Source organism: Dasypus novemcinctus, chromosome 31 (assembly GCF_030445035.2).
Source record: "Dasypus novemcinctus isolate mDasNov1 chromosome 31, mDasNov1.1.hap2, whole genome shotgun sequence".
Lineage (NCBI taxonomy): Eukaryota > Metazoa > Chordata > Mammalia > Cingulata > Dasypodidae > Dasypus > Dasypus novemcinctus.
In genome coordinates, this window is record NC_080703.1 from 34,723,323 (window position 1) to 34,749,774 (window position 26,452).

Consider the following 26,452-nt stretch of genomic DNA (forward strand, 5'->3'; position numbering starts at 1 on the left):
TACACTTTAACCTTACTCTTCTTAGTTTTAATTTGCATCTATACAACAAATACCTTGAAAACACAATCTTCAGATATTTTAATGTGATAAAATAAAAACATAAGAGATCAAAAGAGGTATTTATAGAAAAATTATCTAAAAGTCTTCACTAGAAATAAAGAATTAAAGCCCTTTCCAGTTGGGAGGGCTGGAAGCATGAAGGTTCAATTACTAACACCACCAAAAATATTAAGACAACACTGTAGATTCATACAATGAATCACAAAATAAGGTTACCAAAAAAGAAAACAGTGTTTTTTTGAAAGATTTATTTCTTTTATTTATTTCTCTTCCCTTCCCCCCTCACCCACCCCCCCCCCCCCCCAGCCCCAGTTGTCTGCTCTCTGTGTCCATTCACTGTGTGTTCTTCTGTGTCCACTTGTATTCTTGTCAGTGGCAATGGGAATCTGTGTCTCTCTCTTTGCTGTTGTTGCGTCATCTTGATGCATCAGCTCTCCGTGCGTGTGGTTTCACTCCTGGGCAGGCTGCACTTTCTTTTGCGCTGGGCGGCTCTCCTTACTGGGTGCACTCCTTGTGCATGGGGCTCCCCTATGTGGGAGACAACCCTGCGTGGCAGGGCACTCCTTGTGCGCATCAGCAGTGCACATGGGCATGCTCCACACAGGTCAAGGAGGCCCTGGGTTGAACCGTGGATCTCCCATGTGGTAGACAGACACTCTATCCGTTAAGCCAAGTCCGCTTCCCAAAAATAGTTTTGTTCAAGCAGTTTCCAACTTCTAAATCCATTATATTTCAAAACTTTGTTTATCCATCTTAGCTGCTTAGAGCCCAGAATCCACTACCCAATCAAATTATTTTATATATGGCTTTCAGATTCTCATGAGAGTTTATTTAAAAAATCACAATTGCCAAAAGATGGAAGTAACCCAAGTGTCCATAAACCAATGAATGGATAAATAAAATATAGTATATACATACAAAGGAATATTATTCAGGTGTAAAAAGGAATGAAGTCTTAATGCATGTGACAGCATGGCTGAACCTTGAGGACATTATGCTGAGTGAAATAAACCAGACACAAAAGTACAAATATTGCATGATCTCACTGATATGAAATAATCAGAATATGCAAAGCCCCCAACAGTCAGACTCTAGAATATAGGTTACCAAGGGACATACTGGGGATAGAGAATGGGGAGCTGATCCTTACTTTGTGTAGAATTTATGTTTATGTGCATTACAAAGGTTTGGAAATGGACAGTGGTGATGGTAGCAAATTATTGAGAGTGTAATTAACAGTGCTGAATTATGGTTGAGAATGTCGTTGAAAGGGGAAGTTTTCGGTAGTGTATGTTGCTAGAATGAAAATTAGAAGATAAAATATGAGACAGTATAACAGTTAACTCTGTTGCGGATGATGTATTGGGGTATAAAAATACAAATATAAGAATGTTCTTTGATGACATAACAAATGTAGGACACTGTTACAAGGTGTTCATAACAGGCTGATATACAGGAAAAATACATCTAATATAAACTATGGACTATAATCAACAGTAGTAGTTTAATATTCTTTCATCAATTGTAACAAAGGTACCACACTAATGCAAAGTGTCAACAATAGAGGGGTATATGGGAACACTGTATTTTCTACATGACTTGTCTGTAAACCTACAACTTCACTAATTTAAAAAAAAATTTTTTTAAAAACATTATAAGTGAAAGAAACCAGACACAAAGTATAACATATTGTATGATTCCGTTTACATAAAATAGAAATATAAATAAATCTATAGAGACAGAAATAAATTAGTGGTACTGTAGGGCTGGGCAAGAATAGAAGGACTGAGAAGTGACTGCTAAGCGGAATGGGGTTTTTCTTTTTGGTGTAATGAAAATGTTCTAAAGTCAATCATGGTAATGAATGCACAACTCTGTGATTATACTAAAATCCAATGATTGTACACTTTGGATGTATTGTATGGTATATGAATAGATCTCAATAAAACTACTTAAAAATAAAAAATTATTTAACCTATAATGTACCTGAAATATAGAATATCATTAGAGAATCAAATTCTGAACCACAGGAAAGCAAATCAAAGGTGCAATAAAGAAAAGTTACATCATTTATATGGACTGAGAACTCGCCAGGTCACAGTCATTGGTAGCAGGTGCATAAGCACCCCAGCAGTGCCCAAGTTAAAGAACGGGGACCAAGAAGATATAAAGGGGACTACAAAGGAAAAGGTCAGGAAGACCACTGCTCAGGGAGGTATTATCTGACTGAGGTTGCAAAGTGTTGAACAAAGTGGGGCCTGCGTGTTAAATATGAAGAAATATTGGAAATTAACACTATCATTGGACCTGTTACCATAGACCTAGTTCTGAATTTCCTTCTTAGATTCACGGGGAAACATGGAAGATATAGCACTGTGGTTACAGACAGTAGCTAGCAAAACAGGGAAGGAGAGGAAAATTCAAAGCAGTATTAAAGAATGAAGGGAAATCCTTTGGCACCTACCAAGTGGCCATTTGCATGTAGGAATCTGGGTAAATTGAACAATTACACTCTTTTTACAGCAATTTGAACAAAATGAGTTTTTTAATGGAATTTTTCACAGTATTCAAATTTTAATATTTTTCACTTCATAATCAAGGTAAAAATGTATATAATTAAGGTAAAGTAACAACTTTAGCTCTATTGTGGTTTCACTGATAGGTGGTTTATTTTAAAGTGACAAGACCTAGGAGAAAGAATGACACACTGGCTCCTGCCTACCTTGTTCTAACCTCATCTTCCCCTTGTTTACTGAGCTCCCACTACACAAGCCTACTTAAAATTTCACTAACAGGGAAGCAGACGTGGCTCAACTGATAGAGCATCTGCCTACCATATGGAGGGTCCAGGGTTTGATCCCCAAGGCCTCCTGACCTGTGTGGTAAGCTGGCCCACACACAGTGCTGCTGCACTCAAGGAGTGCTGTGTCTCAGGGGTGCCCCTGTATAGGGGTACCCCACGCACAAGGAGTGTGCCCTGCAAGGAGAGCCGCCCCACGTGAAAAAAGCACAGCCTGCCCAGGAGTGGTGCCGCACACATGGAGAGCTGATGAAGATGATGATGCAACAAAAAAGAGACCGTTTCCCAGTGCCTCCAAGATAATGCAAGCGGACGCAGAAGAACACACAGCAAATGGACACAGAGAGCAGACAACGGGGGGAAAGGTGAGAGAAATAAATAAAATAAATCTTTAAAAAAATTTTTCTCTAACAGACCCAACTCCTCTCTGCCCCCATGTCTTTGTGTATCACTGCTGGGACCTTACCTGTTATGACCCCTTTCAGTTTTCAAATTAAATGCCATCTCCTCAGAGGGGTATCTCTAAATTTCTAATGTCTGCCTCTCCAATTAGCTGAATGGCTCAGGAAGGTAGGAACCATGTCTGTTTTGTTCACTACTCTACATTCAGAGCTTAGCACCATGCCAAAATAGAGTTCAATAAATACACAATCTTGGGAATACAGATATAACTCTGTGGAACATCTCTTTAGGTGTGAAGAGCTACTTTTAAGTTACGTACTTTAAAGCTGTCAATACAGACTAAAGATGTTCAATCTCATGACAAGACAGTCAATTGGTAATCACTTTTGAAATGCTATCCTGAAAACAGATATACCTAGCACCACTAAAATTAATTATAAAGAAAACACTTCTGTGGCTGAGTACACATGGATCACAACATAGGGTATGTACAAATGTCAGCCAATCACTGCTACTAAAAGTGCGAAAGAGGGTGAGTCACAGAGATTTGTTAAAAAAGAAAGGTATTATTGTCATTCCTCTCTCAGGTGAAATTTAGGGCTGACAAATAATTTCTTCAGTTTAAATTATTAAATATCTACCTTTGTTTAGTCCAGAGTTTCCAAAAACTTCAGTTAGTTGGGCAGAACATATGTACTTTTTACCACATACCCATACTAGTTTTCATAGGGAATACTTTAATCGACCCATATTTATAAAATATAAGCAAATATATTTCAAATGGAAACAAAATTTTTAATAAGTTCACTTGCAATTAATAGGTGATCATGAAATTTGCCATTCATTAATTTGAAAAATTGAGAGCTATTTAAAAACATTTTGCATATATATATACATGTGCCACCAAGTCACATACCAAACTCTGAGAAACATGAGTTTGACCTGCTGGTTTGGCCAAAAAGTATGCATGTTATTATGTTATAGAAAGACAAAGGAGCACCTCCTATTCAGCTTTAGCTTGACATATATGTTTTAACTATAATCAACACCACAGTAGCATTATTGACTTAGAACACACACAGCACTGAAAAAAAATTTTAAGTATTTTACAATAAAATTCCTGTGTACGTTAATGAAAGTAAGATGTGAGTAATTTCAGAGTGAATGTGGTATTTGTTTTACTCCTCATTTGTGGTTAGCCTTGAATATATTCTGCTTACTGACTACATTTCCTTTTTTAGTTACATATATAAACAGACTGTTTCAGAGTTCACTTTGTATTCTTGTTTTAAGAAACTTGCGCGGTTTCCTGTTCTGCTTCTAATACCTCTCAGCTACAGTCATAATACCTCACATTAAAGCAGATTAAGAAAATTTTGTAGGAGGAATAATTCACTTTTAAGACATCAAAAATAGGTTTAGTACAAGTGGTGATTATTTGTGTCTTCATGAGCATGTAAGTAGTGGTTCCTAGAAAGAAAAATCAAATAAACCAGAGGTTTTCATTTGCCAATGCACATGGCACAAATAAGAAATGTATAAAAAAGTTTAAATTTAAAATATCGTTAAGATAAAAAACAAGTAATATTTAATCAACTCTTATACCTCATACACCAAATACTAGAGTAAACACTTTATATTATTTAATTTGTCTCAAACCATGTAAGAGATAAGGAAAAGAGGCATAGAAAGTTTAAGTAACTTGCTGGAGGTCACCCAGCCAGTATCAACCCATATTAGATTCCAAGACCAAAGCTCTCCACTCTTTCAAGGCCAGATCCTAAAAATCACCAGATTCCCTTAATATTCTGTATAATAGCCATGATCGTATAGATGAACAGACCACTGACTGATCTTCTACACGAGGAAAACTAACCATTCTAAATTCAAGTCTTAGATTTGCTTTCAAATCAAGGCTTTTGCAAATTCTTCAAACACTGGTGGAAATCTGTATTGCTAAAACACTGTTGTACAAAACCCGTATATAATCTAAAAATGTGGTTGATGTAATAACCACAGTGAGAGTGAATTTTCATGGAATGTTAAACATTTTATTATTTGCCAGAAGGTCTACAGCATAAGAGCAATGGTATCGTAATTATATATGTCTGGTTCTTTTTTAAAAAGATTTATTTTATTTCTTTCTCTTCCCTTCCCCTCTGTTGTCTGCTCTCTGTATCCATTCACTGTGTGTTCTTCTGTGTCCACTTGCATTCTTGGCAGCACTGGGAATCTGTGTCTCTTTGTTGTGCCATCTTGCTGCGTCAGCCCTCCATGTGTGCACACCACTCCTGGGCAGCTCTCCTTGTGGTGTGCACTCCTTGCATATGGGGCACCCCTTCACAGGGGCCATCCCTGCATGGCAGGGCACCACACAGGCCAGGAGGCCCTGGGTTTGAATCCTGGACCTCATATACGGTAGGCGGACGCTCTTAATCAGTTGAGCGACATCTGATTCCCATGTCTGGTTCTTTTTTTTTCTTACTGTGCATTTTAGGCCTTATCCCTATTCCCTACCACCACCCCAGTTCCTGATAAACTGAATTTCACATTCTGACTCTATGAGTTTGCTTATTCTAATTATTTCATATCAGAAAGATCATAAAATATTTGTCCTTTTACATTTGGCTTAGTTCACTCAATGTGATGGCTTCAAGAGACATCTTTGTTATTGCATGTATCACAACTTCATTTCTTTTTATGGCTGAATATTACACTGTATATGTAAATACATTTTCTTTATCCACTCAACAATTGATGAACACTTGGGTTTTCCATCCTTTGGCAACTGTAAATAATGCCACTTTGAAGACTGGTATACCAATATCTATTGAAGTCACTTATTTCATTTATTTTGGGTATATACCTAGAAGTGGGACTGCTGGGTAATATGGTAATTCTACACTTAACTTTCTGAGGAACTGCCATACTGTCTTCCAAGGTGGCTGCACCATTTTACATTCCCACTAACAATGAATGTGTGTTCTTATTTCTCCACAACCTATCCAGCACTTACAATTTTTGTTGTTTTTTTTTTAAATAGAAGCCATTCTAGTGGCTGTAAAAGGTATCAAATTGCACTTTAGATTTGCATTTCCCTAATGGCTAATGATTTTCAGCATCTTTTCATGTGCTTATTGGCCATATGTGTATCTTCTTTGGAAAAATGTTTATTCAATCTTTGCCTATTTTTTAAATAGGTTGCTTGCCTTATTGTTGTGTTGAACAATTTCTTTATATAATCTGGACATTAAACCCTTATCAGATATGTAGTTTCCAAATATTTTCTCTCATTGTGTAAGGTGTTATTTTATTTTCATCATAAAGTCCTTTGCGGCAGTAAAGTTTTTTTTAAAATTTTGATGAGGTCTCATTTATCTAATTTAGCTGTTGTTGCCTGTGCTTTGGGTATAAAGTCTAAGAAGCCATTGCCTAACATGAGGTCTTAAAACGCTTCCCTAAGTTTTCCTCTAGGAATTTTATAGTTCTGGCTCTTATACTTAGGTCTTTGAACTAATATGAGTTGGCTTTGTATATGGTGTGAGGTAGGGATCTGTCCACTTTCATTCTTTTTTTTTTAAGCTCAATAAATTTTATTAAACCAACATTTGACTGCAAATGTTGCAAAAGGAGATCCAGCTTTCCTAATACCAGATGTTGAAGAGACTGTTCTTTTGCAATTGAGTGGTCCTTGCTCTTCATCAAAAATCATAGACCATAAATGTGAGGGTTGATTTCTGGGCTCCAACTTTATTCTACTAGTCTATACCTCTGCCCCTGTACCAGTACTATACTGTTTCGAGTACTATGGTTTTGTAATGTATTTAAGATCAGGAAGTGTGAGTTCTCCAACTTCAAGATGGCTTTGGCTATTTGCAGACCCATACCCTTCCACATAAATCAGATGACTGGCTTTTCCATTTCTGCAAAGAAGGATTTTCAAATTTCAATTGGGATTGTGTTGAATCTGTATATTGCTTTAGGTAGTCTTGAGATCTTACCAATACTTAATTTTCCAATCCATGAACATGCAAAGTCCCATTTATTTAAGTCTTCTTTGATTGATTTCTTTTCACCATGTTTTTTAGTTTTCATTGTATTAATCCTTTCTATCCTTGGTTAAGTTTATTCCTAGATACTTGATTCTTTTAGATACTGTTATAAATGGCATTTAAAAATTTTTTTTCTTCTTCCAATTGTTTACTACTAGTGCATAAAAACACTTCTGATTTTGTGGTGCTGACTTTGCTGCCACTTTGCTGAATTTATAAGCTCTAGAACCACTGTTGTGGATTTTTGCAGGATTTTCTATATATAGGATCATGTCATCTGCAAATAGTTTTATTTCTTTCTTTCCAGTCCTTTTCTTTTTCTTGCCTAATCGCTCTGGCAGGAAATTCCAGTATAATGTTGAATAGCAGTGGTGACAGTGGACATCATTCTCTTGTTCCTGATCTTAGGGAAGGATTTCTTTCTTTCACCATTGAGTATGATGCTAGCTATGGGCTTCTGGTATATGTACTTCATCATGCAGAAAAGTTTCCTTCTATTCCAAGATTTCTAAAATTGTTTTTATCAAGAAGGGGTGCTGTGTTTTATCAAATGCCTTTTCTGTGTCAATTGAGATGACCATGTGGTTTTTTTCCCTACATTCTTTTAATGTGCTGTATCACATTAGATGATTTTCTTATGTTGACCCACTCTTGCATACATGGGATAAATCTCGCATGTTCATGGTGTATAATTCTTTTACTGTGCTGTTGGATTGAGTTTATTGCTCTTTTGTTGAGGGTTCTTGCATCTATATTCATAAGAGATACTGGTCTGTAATTTTCTTGTGATATCATCATCTGGCTTTGGTAGGAGGGTAATATTGGCTTTGTAGAATGAATTAGGAAGTGTTCCCTCCTTTCAGTTTCTCTGAAGAGTCAGAGCAGGACTGGTGTTACTTTTTGGAATATTTGGAAAATTTCCCCTGTGAAGTCATGTGATACTGGATTATTCTTTGCTGGTAGGTTTTTAATTATTGTTTCAATCTCTTCATGGGTTATTGATTTGTTAAGATCTTCTATTTCTTCCTGAGTCAGTGTGGGTAGTTTATGTGTTTCTAGGAATTTGTTCATTTCATTTAGGTTAACTAATTTGTTGGTATACAGTTATTCATAGTATCCTCTTATAGTCCATTTAATTTCTCGGGAGTCCATAGGAATGTTTCCCTTTTCATTTCTGATTTTAGTTTTTGTGTCCTCTGTTTTTTTCTTCATCCGTCTAGAAAAATTAAGGTTTATGGATTTTATTTATCTTTTCAAAGAACCAACTTTTGGTTTTGATGGTTCCGTTATTTTTTATTCTTTCACATATCTGTGTTCCTGATCTTTGTTAGTCCTTTCCTTATGCTCACTTTGGGTTTAGTTTGCTCTTCTTTTACTATTTCTTCCAGTTTTGAGGTTAGGTCTACGATCTGAAGTTTTGTTTCTTTTTCAATATAAGTATTTAGAGGTATAAATTTCCATCTCACCACTGCCTTTGCTGTATCTCATAAGTTTTGGTTTTGTTTTCACCTTTATTTGCCTCAAGCTTATTTCCTAATTTCCCTTGTGATTTCCTCTTTAACCCACTGACTGTTTATGAGTACACTGTAATTTTCACATATTTGTGAATTTTCCATTTCTCCCTCTGTTACTGATTTCTAGCTTCACTGCATTGTGGTCTGAGAAGATACAGTATATGATTTCATTGTTTTTAACGTATTGAGGCTTGTTTTGTGACCTGAGATATGATTTATCCTGGAGAATGATGCACTTGAGAAGAACGTGTTTTCTGTTGTTATTTGGTGAAGTATTCTATATGTCTGATAGGTCTAATTGATTTAGAGTAGCATTCAAGTCTTTTATTTCCTTATAGATCTTCTGTCTAAATGTTCTATCTATTATTGATAGTGGTGTATTAAAGTCTCCTATTATTAATGTAGAACTGTCAATTTCTCCCTTTGAGTCTGTGAGGATTTGCTTTATATATTTGGGACTCTGCTGTTAAGTGTACAATTGTTATATAGTCTTGTTGAATTTACTTTTATTATCAGTACATAATAATTGTCTTTGTCCCTCATAATTGCATCTAACTTAAAGCCTATTTTACCTGATACCAATATTATAGCTAACCCAGCTTTCTTTTGGTTACTACTTGCATTGTGTATTTTTTCTATCCTTTCACTTTCAAACTACTTGGGTATTTTAATTTAAGACGAGTCTCATGTAGACAGCATATCATTGGGTCATTCTTTTTTATCCATTCTGCCAATCTCTGCCTTTTGCCTGGAGAGTTTCATTACTTTACATTTATGGTAAATACTGATAATGCAGACCTTTTGTGTGCCATTTTGCGATATTTAGTGTTTATAAGTTTTATACCTTTTTTGTCCCTGAATCCTTCTGTGAATGCCTACTTTCATACTTATTTGATTTTTTGTAATTTACCATACTGAGTTATTTCACATTTCTAAACTGATTTATTTTTTTCCTTGTGGATACCATGGGGTTAAAATTTAACATCATCACTACATAACAATCTTATTTAATTTGATACCAACTTAACTTCAATAGCACATATATACACTGTTCTTAATACTCCTGTCTCCCTTTTTTTGTACTTGTTATAAATTATATCTTTGAATATCCAATGCCCCAAACTATAGGTTTATCATTACTTTTTAAGGTTTGCATTTGAGCACTGTAGGAAATTTAACAATACTAAAGGGAGTTCTTCAGACTGAAAGGAAAGGACACCATACAGAAGTTCAAAGTGACATAAAGAAATAAATACCTCTGGTAAAGCTAGCCATAAGGGTAATAATAAATGCCAGTATTATTGTATTATGTTTTTTCTACTTCTTGGTCCTGATTTTTTTACAACAGAAATATAAAGAGAAAAGGGACAATTAATGAATCAGTAATATCTTGAGAGGAATATCCCTTAAAATACATCCTTTTACTGCTGAAAAAAATTTAAAAAGACCATAAAATCTGGCTCTTCCACTTCTAGGAACATACCCCAAAGAACTAAAAATAGGGACTCAAGTATATACTTGTACACCAATTTTCATAGCAGCATTATTCACAATAGCTAAAAGGTGAAAACAAACCAACTATCAATGGATAAATGGATAAACAAAATGTATTATATCCATGAAATGGAATATTATTCAGCCATAAAAAGGAATGGAGATCAGATGCATGCTCCAATATGGATGGACCTTGAAAACATTATGCCAATTGAAATAAGCAGACAGAAAAGGACAAATATTGTATGATTCCACTTTTATGAAATACTTAGAAAAAGCAAAAACCTAGACACAAAGAATGGATTACAAGGACTGGAGATGGGAGTTGTAGGGGAGTGGGACTGGGAAGTAATTGCTTGACAGATAGAGAGCTTTCATTTTAGATGTTAAAAATGTTTTGGTAAAGGATAGTGATTGCAACCATTATCTCTGAATTCTACATTATAGTGGTTAATGGTAAATTTAAAGGAGTGGATGTAGCTCAAGCAGTTGAGTGCCTGCTTCCCACATGGGAAGTCCTGGGTTCGATCCTCTGTGCCTAAAAAATAAAATTAAAAAAAAATACAAGCAAACAAAGAAACCAACTCAGGGGAGCCAATGTGGCTCTGTGGTTGAGCACCAGCTTCCTATATATGATGTCCTGAGCTCAATCCACAGCCCCTACCTTTAAAAAAAAAAAAAAAAAAAAAGGTAAATTTAGTGTTGTATATGTTTACCACAAAAACAATTTTTTTTAGAAGTACACAATAAATACATCCATTAAAAATCCATCTTGGGGAAGCGGATATGGCTCAAGCAATTGGGTTCCTGTCTACCATATAGGAAGTCCAGGGTTCAATTCCTGGGACTTCCTGTTGAAAGCAAGAGGGCCCAAGCAGAGAGCTGATGCAGCAAGATGATGTAACAAAAAGAGACACAGAAGAGAGACTGTTAGACGAGATGTAGCAGACCAGGGAACTGAGGTGGTCCAAGAGACTGAGCACCTCTGTCCCAATTCAGAAGGTCCCAGGATCAGTTCGCAGTGCCACCTAAAGAAAAGACAAGCAGACACAGGAGAACACACAGCAAGTGGACACAGAGAGCAGACGGTGAGCATGAAAACAAGGGGTGGGGGGGTGGGGGTTCAATCAATCTTTTAAAAAAATCCATCTTGGAATTTAGTTTCCTAACCACAAGAGTCTAGCAGAACAGGGATACCTTTATTGTAGTTTGATTTGTATATTACATATTGTTGTCTACATTTCACCAGATTATGAACTCACTGAGGGTGGGGAAGAACTGTTTCTCATCTTTGTATTCACTGTAACCCTGCACTGAGAGTAGTGGGAACTCAAAAACATTAGACAATTTTTCTGGTTTTTGGATGTGGTAGCATCCCCATGATATATCAAAAAGGGATTTACTGGTTTATAAATCAATCTCTTGTGAGTTAAGTTAGCACAAAAATAATTTCTCAGAGTTCAATTCCCATGGGTGAATTGATTAAAATTAGATTTCAAGATAATGTTATATATCAGGAGAGTACAGGGACAAAGTTTCTAATAATTTCCTGTAAGTCAACTATACATTTCCAGTGCGCATCAATGCAATTTTATAAGCTAACTATCTTGTTGTACTACATTCCCTGTTATCTGTTATACCTTAAATTTCCAAATAGAAATAAGAGTCTAGAACTCTTTTTATATTGCCTTATTTTTGTAGCATACCATTAACTCTCCATTTCTCTAATGTTTTTAAAGATAGTTAAGTATGTTAAGGGAAGAAGTTAACTTTTATAAAATAAATCCGGAGATTTTTAACATTTAAAACACTACGTGGACAAAATTAATAATTTCCTTTAATTTAGCCATCCCTAAAGGTAAGAGGCCACAAGTACCATCTTGAAAGTCCAGGAAGCTCTGTATACCATGGGTGTAGTAACTTAGTATGTTGAGTAGGAAGATAATGGTTTTAAACTGAGTCAACACTGAAGCTTCATCTTGAAAGGAGAGAAGTGACTGTAGAGATAATATTAATAGGTGATAATGAAATTACAGGTTCTTTATGTTCAGTGTCCTAAACTAAGCAAGATAAAGTAACTGGAGGTCATTAACTTTAATAAACGGAGTCAGCATCTCATTAAGACTTCACAGCACATTAGACTGACTGATTAGTATAAACTCAGAAAATAAATTTTCTTACAAAAACATGTTTTACTTACTCACACACATTTAAATGTGAAGAACAATTTATATGAAGTAATCTGTTGAGGGAAGGAAGGGAAGAAAAGAAACTTGTCTTCTAAAATCAATGCCTGTTTTTAATCATTGTTTGTTCTGTGCAGTTAACCTAGGTGTAGCAGTTTGATATTACTGATGAATTCCAAAAAGAAATATTGGATTATTTTTGTAAACTGATCTTTTCCTCTGGGCATATTAGATTATACTGGATTCAGAGGTTTACTTGACTAAGTAATCAGGTAAACCTCTTATGCCAGTAGGTGCCACCCCTTGGTGGATGGGGACTTAGCAGATTAAAGGCATGGCAAAGGACATAGCTAGAAGATTTTTGATGCTGGAGTTTTGATGCTGGAGTTTGATGCTGAAGCCTTAAGCTAGAGCCCTGGGAAGGAAGCTCACAGAGGAAAGAGAAGCCAGCCCCAGGAAGAGAGGAACCCTGAACCCAGAGAGAAGCAATACTCTGGAAGGGAGGAACCCAGGAAGCCTGAACCCTCGCAGCCATTGGCAGCCACCTTGCTCTAACATGTGAAAATAGACTTTGGTGAGGGAAGTAACTTATGCTTTATGGCCTGGTATCTGTTAGCTACTACATCAAATAAATACCCTTTATAAAAACCAACCACTTTCTGGTATTTTGCATCAGCACCCCTTTGGCTGACTAATGCACTAGGTAAAATAATGTTCAGTGAAGGTCCATGATTGGTTAACTTTAATTGTAAAGAATTAGGAAAAAGAAATTTTTAAACCTTTATTATTAAAACTGAAATTCTTTACTGAGATGTTGATGTATCATTATAAAGATTTTATGCATTACATTGGCAATGTCATAAATATTAGGTGGTTATTCCATATCGATTGTATAGATGATGTTACAGGGATCATGCAGGAATTATATAATAGAAAGGACAAATAGTTTTTTGTTGTTTTGTTTTATGGAATATTTAAAGAACACCTGCAGTTAGGATATTTTTCAGCATCATTGCCACATTAACTTTGAAATACTTAATTCCATATGTTCATATTCTGGGCTTCTGTTAGACAATCCCCATCTCTCCTAAAAGTCCATTTTGTTATGATTAGAGTGACCATATAACTTATTGTTCACACTTTAGGGGAATGAAATGCTATTATTAATAATAACTATTCTAGGGTAACAGGTATAAACCGGGATGTATGTTTAATAGAAAACTATTAAAATGCATGATTATATCTGAATTACTATACTCCCTAATCACCAAAGCAACGTCTCCTTGGAATGCTCACAAATTCCCAATGGGAAAACAGGAATGCAATTCTCCATGCTATATACAGTGAGATCTGGACTTTCCTTCAACTTCCAGCCACTGGAGGTGGTCAGTCCTTGACACCCTTTTCCCACCACTTTTGGTGTTTCCAGCACCGAACACCTGCAGATGAAACTCAGGGATTCTGGGCTCCAGATTAGGGGAAGGGTGTGCTGGTTTGTACAAAGCAATGGCTGGAAATGCAGGCGACTGACTGGAGGCTGAGGAAGCGGGAAGTTGGGATGCCTTCAAGCTTAAACCACAGAAGAATGTCCCATTATTACTGTACTTACAGGATCCTCAGAATTTGAGCCAGCCCTCTCTCCTTTCCATTTCCATCAATCTGGTGTTCTACTCAGTACTCACTCAGAAAAAGATAAAGACCACTCTATAAGGGCAATGTGTCTTGAAGGTGACTAGGATTCCAAGGAGACCTGTTCAGGCGAGATCATTTCCACAGGAGATGGCGGGAGGGGAGAAGAGATCTGAGGTTTAGACATTCCTGCCTCTACTCTGGCTGAAGGCAGTTTTGAACAAGGGCTCAACACTGACCTGATAAAGGGGCCAAAAAGGAAGGGGAGAGAGGCCAGAGATAGGGAAGGATCAGTGAGTGATCGTGAATAAAGGTCCCAGGCCACAAAAGATTTTACAGTATTAACTAGGAAGCGGGGGGGGGGGGCGGAGGGGGGTGTGGAGGTTGTAGGTTGTGGTGAGATGCCTCTCTGTCCACCGCTAGGTGCAAAACAGAGCAGTTACAGAGATGCCCCTATACCTGGATATATGATGGATATATGACCCATAATTAATCCATACTTAAAGGTTCCTATATTTTAAAAAGTTCTGTAATACAGAAAATAATAGCATGAGTGAGCTTACTCAATTTTTCCCTTTTGCCAATGATCTTCATAGCAGACTCTAACTCCCAGAAGAAAAAAAAAGAAAAGAAAAAGCTTGTAGTTTCCTGTTACCTTTAAATGTGCTTTTATTGTGTGCTTATCTGCAGTACAGTCTTTCACTATCCACACCCCATGGTGCATATGGGATCTTTAAAATGGGAAAGCCCATAAGGAAGTTAAATGAGCAAAAAGACAAAAATTCAAAAGAGAGTACAAATAGCGGGGTTAAACAGAGCGCTGTTAACCCCCTGCTGACTCCAACTAATAATGCAGCAGCAACAGCAGCAATCTGAAACAGAGGTTATAGAGGGAAATTTCAGCTCCTGGCAGTTATAAATAAAATTTATTGGCTAGTTTTCCTTCCTAGGGCATCACTTTAAAGAACAGTTTAAAAGTAACATCAAAGATGATATTGGTTGTATATCCACTAGACATAATAAAATAAAAATAAAAAGGAATGTCTCAGTCTGAAGCACCCATTAGAATAAGTGAGGTTTCCCCCCTGCATTTAAAAAATGGGAATATAATTTATACACAGAAAAATATAAAAATATTCAGTTACATTTCAGTGACATGTAAACAGCACTCCAGGTACTGAACATTTCCGGCATCCCAAACAGTTAGTTCCCTTATGCTTCTCAAAAACCACCTCTATTATTCTTCAGACGTTTTCGTTCTCTAGATAATTCTAAATTCACCTTCAATTCCATGAAAGCTAACATATCTGTTTCCAAATTTCAGGCTTGTTGCTTTCCCCTCTCCTGTGCCTTCAACCTCCTTCCATATATTTCCAAAACAATTCTCTTCTCTTTTTGGCCTCACTCCTTCATATCCTATTAACTGAAAAATAACTCTTATCATGATGTCAATAATAATAATGACATGGCAGAAAACTTGCTTTCTCAACAATATATTTAACTGAGAAAATATAAAGAAAGAGCCAATAAATGACACTGACCAGAAAAATGCAAAACTGTCCATAATACTACAGGGTATAAGTGTTCAACAATTTTTTTAAAAATATGTTCACAACTGTTCGTGGATTCCATTATACATGAAAATGCTAGTCTCTCATACTAATATCCTTAGTCTATCTTTTAAAAACGTTTAAAATTTTATAAGCAACAGTCTTATTTTTCTTTTCTGCTTCCACTGTCACTACTTCCTTTTTACAAGTAAGCTACTCTCAAGTTCACCTTTCATTTTGCCACTGACTTCTTCCACTGAGAAATCTTTTGATTGTCTTCCTCATCTCCTTTTCTTCCCATCTCCAGAGCTCATCACAGCTTTTCTCTTTATATTCAAAATGATCCCAAGAATTCCACCTCCTCCACTGGTGAAGATTTTATGATTTCCACCATCTCCATCCCAGTTTCTTAAATATTAAAATGCAATTCTCACAGTTTCCTTTTTTTTCGCTATTTCACAGAACAACACATTTATACATTCCTCTTTCAAATCCTTCCTATGAAAATACAGTAAAATTCATTTAGCAAGATTTTAACTATATCATCAATTGGATTCTATCATATTTCTCAAATACTTTATATAGAAAGGGCCATCCGTGTTCTTATATTCCCAATATTATAATGGTGTTGACCTTGTTTTGAATGTAACTAGCTAATGCTTTTTTAAAAGATTATCCAAACTATACCATCTACATTAATCTATTTCAATTTTTTATGTTTTGACTCTAAATTGCTAGATGGCAGAGAGAGCTGCCTATTGAACTCACTTTGGCCAGTGCCACAGGAATAGTGGCATAAAACTGGGATAAACTAGAGACAAAGACAGAAAAGTAAATCTATGGTGGAAAAATAATTAAGACCTGAGAACCAAGAGTTTTACACAGAATGTGGATGAGAAAGACTTTTTTTAAGAAACAGGGTCACTGGAGCTAAAAAAAACAAACAAAATCAAATTTTTTAAAAATATGGTTTTTTTTGAAGCGGACATGGCCCAATGGATAGAGAGTCTGCCTATCACATGGGAGGTCCGCGGTTTAAACTCCAGGCCTCCGTGACCCTTGTGGAGCTGGCCCATGAGCGGTGCTGATGCACACAAGGAGTGCCCTGCCACACAGGGGTGTCCCACACATAGGGGAGCCCCACGCGCAAGAAGTGCACCCCGTAAGGAGAGCTGCCCAGTGTGAAAGAAAGTGCAGACTGCCCAAGAATGGCACCGCACACATGGAAAGCTGGCACAACAAGATGACACAACAGAAAAAACACCACAGATTCCCGGTGCTGCTGCTAAGGATAGAAGCGGTCACAAAAGAACACACAGCAAATGGACACAGAGAACAGACAACTGGAGCGGGGGGGGGGGTGGGGGGGGGTAAGGGAAGAGAAATTTTTAAAAAATGTATGTTTTTGGTAAAAAGATGAGGAACTAAAACATGGAATACTGCAAAAATATGTTCTGGTGACTGAACTGATATAGCTCTAAAACAGTGATTAACATTGGAAAGAACTGACATATTTCATTTTCCACTTGGTGATATCAGTATCTGAAAAGGCAACTGATATAAAACACCAAAGATTTGAAAGGATTATTTAAGATGACATAAAATTAACCTATGTTCCCTCTGTAGAAGCTTGGTTTAAGGATAAGGGACCTATATAAATACAAATGTAAGTTGCAATTACGGTTACTAGGCTAGAATTACAAAACACCAGCTCTCATGATCCAGGGTATAAAAAGATCACTGGATGCAATAAAAATGACAGTATTGGTCAAGTAAGAAACTCATTGGGCTTTAATGCCTGACTCTAATGCAAGACGGAAATGTGTTCAAGGCAGAAAACCAGACATGATAATGATATGATGGCAAGACAGCTAACTTCAATACGGCAATTCTCATATTCCTAAGAGCATATCTAAAGAGTATGCTTAATGCCTCAGCAGGTTTGGTTCTGAGACATGCTGAGCAAGAAATAACAACAGAGCAAGTCCCTGGGGGACGTGCTCTACCAAAAGTATGATGATATGTTTATGAAATAACTCGTAGGAAACAGGCAGCTTTAAAGAGTGCAACCCCATCATTTTTCTTAGGAAAGAATATAAAACCCAAAGATCTAAGCCTGAAACACATGTCTGTGACACCTTATGGTTAAACCTAAGAAATGTATCATTATTTAATCAAACATTCCAGAGGACAACAGACCATAAAGCAATAATTCTGAAGTTTTACTGATCTCAGAAGTCATTTTTCAAAAACCATTTTTCCTGGGACCACAAAGCTGTTTGTGTCCCACCAAAGGCTAATTTTGGACCCTTCCTCATATACAATTTGATGTTGAAGAGGTTTTGCTGCTGCTGTTGTTGGTGCTGCTGTTGTTTTTAACAATACAAACAGGATCACTGAACAAAGACCACGATCAAAGTTGCTCTTTGAATGAGAAATAAAACTTTTAACAATTAAAAATTCATCATTGGCTGAATTGAGAATAGTTTTTGGAATTTACAATCTGTGATTACAGAAGATTGTAAAATAGCTACATTTCTTCCATTCAATTCATTCATACACCAAAGCAGCATCCTGATATTGCATAATAATAGATTATTTAAAAATTCACACTGTAAAACAGGTTTCCATGTTGCAGACATTGAGAAAGAGTGCATCATTCTCTTTGAAAATATGCTGTTAGAACTGGATGTACTTTATATAGTCAGACATTTTTTTTTAATTACTATATTCACAGTCCTCATTGCTAAAAGGAATTGTTTGCTTTTAATGGTTTATGAGGTTTGTTTTGAAAATCCAATCTGGTCAATTCTACATCTTACCATTCCATTTTGATTCTTGAATCTTCTGATACAGGGGTATGTATTTGTGGAATATCTCTCAATAACAAGCAGATAAGAATCTTAACACCCAATATATATAAACGTAAGAATGTATTCCTATAATTGTAGGCTAATCAAGTATTTACGTATTAAATTAAATGTTATATATTAAATATACCAAAAACATATATTTTAATTTATAAGAAAAAAACTCTGAAGGCAATGCTTCTTTACACTGAAGAATGATATAGACAGCAATGAGCACAAACTTGGGAATTAAAATGGCTTTTTAATTTCTAATAGGCTTACCATCTGCATGACTTTGAACAACTTCCTTTATTTCCTTATCCATAAAATCAACATAATTAACAACTACTGCCCTAGGTTGTGGTAAGGATTACTAAGTAAACCATGTCAGCAGCTAGCACAGAGTAGGCACTTCACAGTGGTAGGCATTATCTTTGTTGTAGGTGACATCACCATCTTCGTCATTTCATAATCTATCTGGTTTCTAAGGTAAAATTATGATTTTTAAGAAGTGAGGACTATACATAATGATAAAAATAAAAGAGATTAAATAAAGTGATCTATTAAGTGCTCAAAAATCTTAATCCATATCAGTTACTACACTTAAAAAATAATACATAAGTAAATAGAAACCATCACCAAATTAAAATGTTAATTATAGGAAGTGACCATTTACAAAATCTGTCCCAACTCAAACATTACTATTTTGGAGTATCTCTATGTCCATTCTACCACAGCCAGATTTCTCAACAAATATAAGCCTAATTATAAGATGAGACTTGAAATCTTTCAAAAGATTTCATGAAATCAATGAAAGAAATGATGGAGAACTGCTGGGATCACAGGCAAAACCACTGATAAACGAGAAAATCAACAAGGATGATTAAGTTCTTAAAAATGATTTGACTGCCAAAGGATTAGGACAGGCCCTTAGAAAAATTACTAATGCACCTTAATTATTTTTTTTGTAAAAGTGATGAGCTATCATACTATAAAAATCTAATACACAGCAAAAAAATGGAATGTGCTATCATAGAGACAAAATAATTATGCCAATAAAATAAGTATTCAATTTGTACTATTCTTTACTAATTAGAACAGTCTCAATTATAATGCACATTTTCTTAAATGAGCTAAAACTAGCTTATTTTCCTAATGTTACTGCTTTAGTTTAATTTTTCACAATTTACTTTTTTTTTTTTTTTTAGGAGCTACTGGAGATTGAACCCAGGACCTCATACATAAAAAGCAGGAGTTCAACCACTGAACTACATCTGCTACCCAATGAGAGTTTGTTTTTGTTTTTTCATTTGTTTGTTTGTTTGTTTAGGAGGTAGAAGGGATCAAACTCAGGACCTCGTACATAGGAAGCACAACCACTTAAGCCACATCCACTCCCCATCACAATTTTACTCTTAATGACTCCAGTTTCAAATGCACTCACTTTAAGGAGGTTTTTCATGGTATTATCTTCAGATAAACCTACTAAATATGAAATTAAGTTTATATAAAAATTTAAAATCATGAAATGGAACAAATTCTGAAAAATCCTTGCTTAACATGCAAATAAACATAAATAATATAAAAGAATGACCATTAAATCCCCAAAAATAATCTTTCAAACTATAGTTGCACCTCATTTATCTGACAGCACCAGAGAATGAAGTATTAGCTGAAAAATTCACTGTGGATCTTAAGCCATTCCTGACAGACATCAACCCATTCCCCATACCTCTCTAGGAAGATGGCACTGTTATTTCTTCTATGCTCCCCAGTAGTATTTTTTGAACACAATCATTAAAATACATCATATTCTAATTATTTGTTAATATGTCTATTTTAATCATTATAAAGCAAATTCAAAGACAAAGAGCATGTTTTATTCATCTGGGTATCCTCAGCATTCAGTACAGGTCTGGCACACTAGAAATGTAATTAATCTCTGTCACATAAAGGTATGTGGGAGATGAGGGGGGAGTCTTTAATGTTGGTATTTTTTAACCACAATATTTCTAAATTCTAATTTTCTTACAGTACAGATTAATCTAAACATACTAACCTTGTTTGGATGACTAAAGGACATAGTTTGGGACATCAATTATGATGTTTTCCAGTGCTATTAAAATGCTCACATTGCTCATTTCATGAATTCACCTATTTGGGACTTTTCTAGGTGAGGATACCTCTTCTAGTCTATAGGAAGAAGTGAAGGTTGCCAGCACTGGTTAAACTAGCGTGTTAGAGCAGTAACCTTAACACTGAGGGAGGTCCTGAGTCGCTCCTAAGAGGTCAGGTCAGGGAGGCCGGCTTTGTGGCAGCTCAGAGGCCTTTTCCATATTCCTGAGGATTCAGAGATTTGTTCCAAGTTTAGAAAGCTGGTTCATACTTAATTCCATCATCTATGTTTCATGAAGCTTTTCCTTCTAAATACACTGTAATTCCAAATTTTCAAAGTGTCCTCAAGATGCAAGGATAATTTAAGGAATTATAACGCTTAATTATTTTAAAAGAAGAAAAAAACACCTTAGTGCTTGGTTCAGATTCACACAAAGATAAAAACTGTAACATTTTGCAAAGTACAGAGAGTAAGCAAAAAAAGAAGAGTTCTGCATCTTTAAGTATTGGTTTTTAACATCCTACAAATGTTTTATAAATCCAAAACCATCTGGAATATGGTACCATCAAAGGATTTTCAAAGTCCACAGACACCAGTTATAGAGGTCATGAGAAGTTATTCAAAAGTTACTTTTTAATTTCAACAGGAGGAACAAGTAAATTTGTTTAGAAAAGAAACTTGCACAATGAGCAAACTCCAGAACACACCTTACCTGACTGCAACCTTGAGGAATCTACATGATCTCTCTGGGCCCCACTGCCTGTTGAAGGCCAGGTACTGGCCTCTATCAGTCCACATTCTAAAAACTTGCCAGAACTATGTTTCTCAAAGTAGATGCCAGGATTAGAGAGGAAAGAACCAATACTTTGCCCACCAACTTGAGGAAAATACCCTTAGCAATACCATTCCACTAGACATGGAACGTGATTCTGAAAGAATACAAGAAACTACTGCAAAATTTTCTGAATTTCCCTTTTCACCTTCCTCCTTTTCTGTTAGAAATTACTGCCATCCACCCGCCCCCCTGACCCCACCAATGAATTGGTGGTAGGGAGAGCAGAAACAGCACATGAGTACTGGCTCTGATATACTTCTTCACGATTTATATTTGCCCCACACCCAAATATCCTCTCTAGATCCAACTATTGAGGCAGCAAAAAGCAAGTTAAATGGGGAAACATTTTCTCTTCTAATCTGCCCAACCCTCCATGCATGTAACTTGACACTGAGGGAATCTCCACTAATGAAATGAAACCTGCAGAACAGCAACATGAACTATTATATTGTAATGATAATTGTCATGTAAGCACTCCAATTTTGAGGCCACAGAAAGGACTAACAATGGAACAGTGAGGTAAGATTCAGCCTCTCCATAATACCAAAAGAAGCAGTTTTGGCTGTACTGAGGAAAAGGGAAAAGTGAAAATCAAATATTTCCCATGGAAGTTCTTAAACTGAAAAGCAAGCTCAGAATCCACATGACATACACACACATAGACACTGATGTCCTAAATATAATTAAGCATATATTTTTGCAACAGGTTCTAAAACTCACTTTTAACTGACTGATATATCTAATTAATGATACTTTCAAAGCAGCATATCCTAGAATCCCTCGGATTCTTAGTTTTTTGAACTGTATCTGTACACTAAAAACTTGTATGAATACTTTAAAAATAAAAAAGCTTTTCTTGGGAGCAGATATGGCTCAAGTGGTAAAAGACCAGCTTCCTATATGGGAGATCCCAGGTTCAGTCCAACAAATGAAAAAACCAACTCAGGGAAACAGACAAGGCACGGGGTTGAGAGCTGGCTTCCCACATATGAGGTGGTGTGTTCAATCCCCAGCCCCCAGTACCTTTAAAAAAAAAAAAAGAAACTATTCTTTAAAAGTGATTTTCATTTAAAATGACAAATAATGGAATAATCCATTCAAGGTTGAACTTCAAGAAATAATTAAATATGCAGCATTGGGTGAGACATAGAATATCTGCTTCCAGTGAGGAAGCACCTAAATCATTCAAACTACTCACCTGACATCAGGAGACATGTGCAGAATTATCTGGCATGGCTTCTATTTAAAAGTTCTACCTGTATATTATATGCTTCAATTTAAACTTTTTTTTCATTCTTTCCTTTTTAGAATTAGAAAGCATTAGTATCATTAACAGTTTAATATCCCATCTCATTCTGTCATTATGGTATCTCCCTTAGTTGTCCTTTCTCCAAACTTACCTATCTCATAATCTATTTTCTAACTCTTTAATTATTTTCATTGCTTTCTTCTGTAGAATTCTTTACAGTCTCTCTAATTTGTTTTAAAGTTGTTTGGGTCTTTCAGTGATGGTAGTAACCCCTCACCCTATTTCTGTGTGATTTAACTAACAAAATGATTACGAAAGCACTTTATAAATACAAGGTGTTGCATAAATGCTGAATGATAATGCTAGTAGAGGTGATTTCTAATAAGATATACTCCCATTCTGGTAATTACCTGAATATTCCATTTAGTTATGAAGTGGACATAATAGACAAAAGGGTACTCCATGTTAAGTGAAGAAACGTGGGTGAAGACACAAAAGTAGTAATTTGTCCAGATTCTACAGGAAGAAGCAAAGAGTGAGCTCTGAAAGGAATATAAGGCTCATGATGGTGAATAGCTGAAAAGGGGGCTGAATAAAAATTGGATCAGATCATGGCTCCTTCATGATCATTCCCCTTGTTCCCAGCAACCTCACCTCACCCCACCTCAAATCTGATAAACAGCAGAGTATACTGAAAGAACATACACGAGGGTTCAAATTTTGCTTCAAATACTTGCTAGGTATGTACGCTTGGACAATTTATTGAACATATCTCAGCCACAATGCACACAGTTTTATTAGGATTAAATGAGATATTAGGGAAGTGGATGTGGCTCAAGTAGTTGGGCTCCTGTCTACCATATAGAAGGTCCAGGGTTCGATATCCAGGGTCTCCTGGTGAAGGCAAGCTGGCCTGTGTGATAAGCTGGCCCACGTGGAGTGCTGACCCGCACAGGAGTGGTGGCCCACATGGAGAGCTGGTGCACCAAGATGACACAACAAAAAGAGTCACAGAGGAGAGATAATAAGAGATGCAGTAGACCAGGGAACTGAGGTGATGCAAGAAAATGATCACCTCTCTTCCACTCCACAAGGTTCCAGGATCGGTTCCTAGAGTTGCCCAATGAGAATACAAGCAGACACAGAAGAACACACAGCAAATGGACACAGAGAGCAGACAATGGAGGGAAGGGGGAGAAATTAATAAATAAAATCTTAAAAAAAAAAAGTTATCATTCAAAATAAGGTTATCACGCCTGTCATAAGCAGGTGCTCAACCCACATTAGTCTGTAGCACATTAATTTAAAGTATGTGATGCACATTTTGTTATTCCTTAGCAAAAGGTATTTAGACACTTAGAGATCTATTTCTAGTTCCCTTACATACTGTGAGACAGTTATTTTTTTTTAATAAAAGAGAAGGATACAAGCAAAACAGAAAACATGATTAACTTCAACCATATAATTGAACAAATTACTTTGTAATTTATTATTGTAGAATAAGCATACAAATTTAATTCTGACACATATTAAAAAATGCTGAAGTCACAACTATTACTGCAGGTTTTTGCCAAGATACTAACTGATATTTGATGGCACTGTTAGAAAATAATTTTTACCACTTATTTTAAAAGAGGTCTACTGTATAGAATATTTTATTGCAACAGATATACTAAACATTTCTAAACTAATTTTATTGGCAGGACTTAATGAATGCTCATGAAATATCTATATCAGTCTGCCAAAGGGCTGCCAATGCAATCTGTTGGCTTTTATAAAGGGTATATATTTGGGATAAAAGCTTACAGTACCAAGGCCATGGGAAGTCCAACTCAAGATACCATAAGAGGTACTTTTCTCACCAAAGCCAGCTGCCCTGTGTTGAAGCAAGATGGCGGGCGATCTCTGCTGGTTTCAACCTTCCCCTCTGGACTTCTCTTCCTCTTGAGGCTCCACGGGCCCAGCTTCTTCCTCATCTCAGCTGTGGGCTGGCAAAGAGCTGCTCTCTCAGGGCTTCCTCTATCAGTCTTGGCTCTCTTCCCAAGGTCAGCTGTGAGTTATCAGGCAAAAGGCCCATCTCTCCCTGGGGCTTTAGCTGTTTGAGCCTTCTCCTTTCTGGCAGGATAAAAAACTACAAAGTTTCTTCCTCTGTGTGTCTTCCTGTGTCATTTATATCAACCCACCAAGAAGGCAGGGACTCAACCAGAGTCATACCTTTCTGAGGTGGTCAAATCAAAAAAACCCTCATCTTGGGAAGCGGACTTGGCCCAGTGGATAGGGCGTCCGTCTACCACATGGAGGTCCCCGGTTCAAACCCCGGGCCTCCTTGACCTGTGTGGAGCTGGCCCACGCGCAGCACTGATGCACGCATGGAGTGCCCTGCCATGCAGTGGTGTCCCCCGCGTAGGGGAGCCCCACATGCGAGGAGTGTGCTCCATAAGGAGAGCCGCCCAGGGCGAAAGAAAGCTCAGCCTGCACAGAGAGCTGACACAGTACAAGATGACGCAACATAAAGAAACACAGATTCCCGTGCCACTGACAACAACAAAAGCAGACAAAAGAAGAACATGCAGCAAATCGACACAGAGAATAGACAACTGGGGTGGGAGGGAAGGGGAGAGAAATAAATAAAAAGTAAATCTTTAAAAAAAAAAAAAGCCCTCATCTTAACAGGTAACAGAACCAAAGACACAGCAGCCGAGTTTAATACAATCAAAGGGTATCACACCCATTCGAACAGATTAGTTTGTTAGGTTTACAAAGATAGCCTTTCTCTTTTTTGGGATTTATAAAATAATCTCAATCTGCCACAACATCAGACATAAAATTATTTTTTAAAAGGCTTTAGTTCACCTTATTGGTTTTTGCTCTGAGCCATTTCAACAAGGCAGAGTAACTATACTACTGTCCATCATATGGGCATTTTAAAAGAACTTCCAATAAAAATCAAATCAGTTAAGTAATTCTAAAACCCTGAAAGAACAACAAAAGGCTAAGCTGGTATATACAAATATATGTCAAGTAGTCCTGTAATCAGTCTTTCTCATTTTAAAATGGATTTCCACCTAAATATAGATGATATATTTATAAATAATTAAGAGGTCAACCAGTATCACTAGAGTCAAATTACCCCTCAGATATAAACTTCAGCCATTCTAGTTCTTTTAGTGATCTCTCCATTTCAGCATACTTACTTTCTGAAATAAAACTGCTTTATAATGGAGAGCTTTCATGTGGAAGCAATGGCTTTAATGGGAAGGTTATGCCTCCAAACTCCTCAAATCCATTTCAGAATGTAATTCCACATACATGATTAATACAGTAGGCTAAAAAAAAAATACCCTGAGTTGGTCATACTAGGTACTATAGGGAACTGAAAAGGAATCAAATATTTACTTAAATATTTTCTACAACATGCTTGCAAATCTCATTTATGTGTAAGTGTATATACATATGCATGTAATGCACACATTTATATGCATGTCCCCAGGCACTGGCATCCTCAGAACTGAATAAATGACAACTGGCCCTTGAGAAGAAAGAATTAAGTGGTCAGCCTATAGGTAGGGGGGAAAATGCACTTAAAGTAACAAACATCATAATTTCTTGCTTCTCAGAAGTCAATAATCAGGACAAAAACCCGAGCAAGGGTGCTAAAGAGTATTTATTCATTCTGGTTCCCAGATTGATCCGTGGAAGGATTATATTTCCCCACT

General features: G+C 36.4%; 1 protein-coding gene and 1 long non-coding RNA gene across 2 annotated transcripts in view; one reads left to right on the forward strand and one right to left on the reverse strand.

The window, feature by feature from the left end:
• The window catches only part of UBE2E2 (ubiquitin conjugating enzyme E2 E2), a 368,066-nt gene that overhangs the window by 188,268 nt on the left and 153,346 nt on the right, over positions 1–26,452 (reverse strand). The window lies entirely within an intron of this gene.
• Positions 8,181–26,452, forward strand: part of LOC105745911 (uncharacterized) — a 36,689-nt gene continuing 18,417 nt past the window's right edge. Inside the window, exon 1 of the long non-coding RNA XR_001118480.4 lies at positions 8,181–8,273. This is a non-coding gene — a long non-coding RNA (uncharacterized lncRNA). The remainder of the gene's footprint in view (positions 8,274–26,452) is intronic.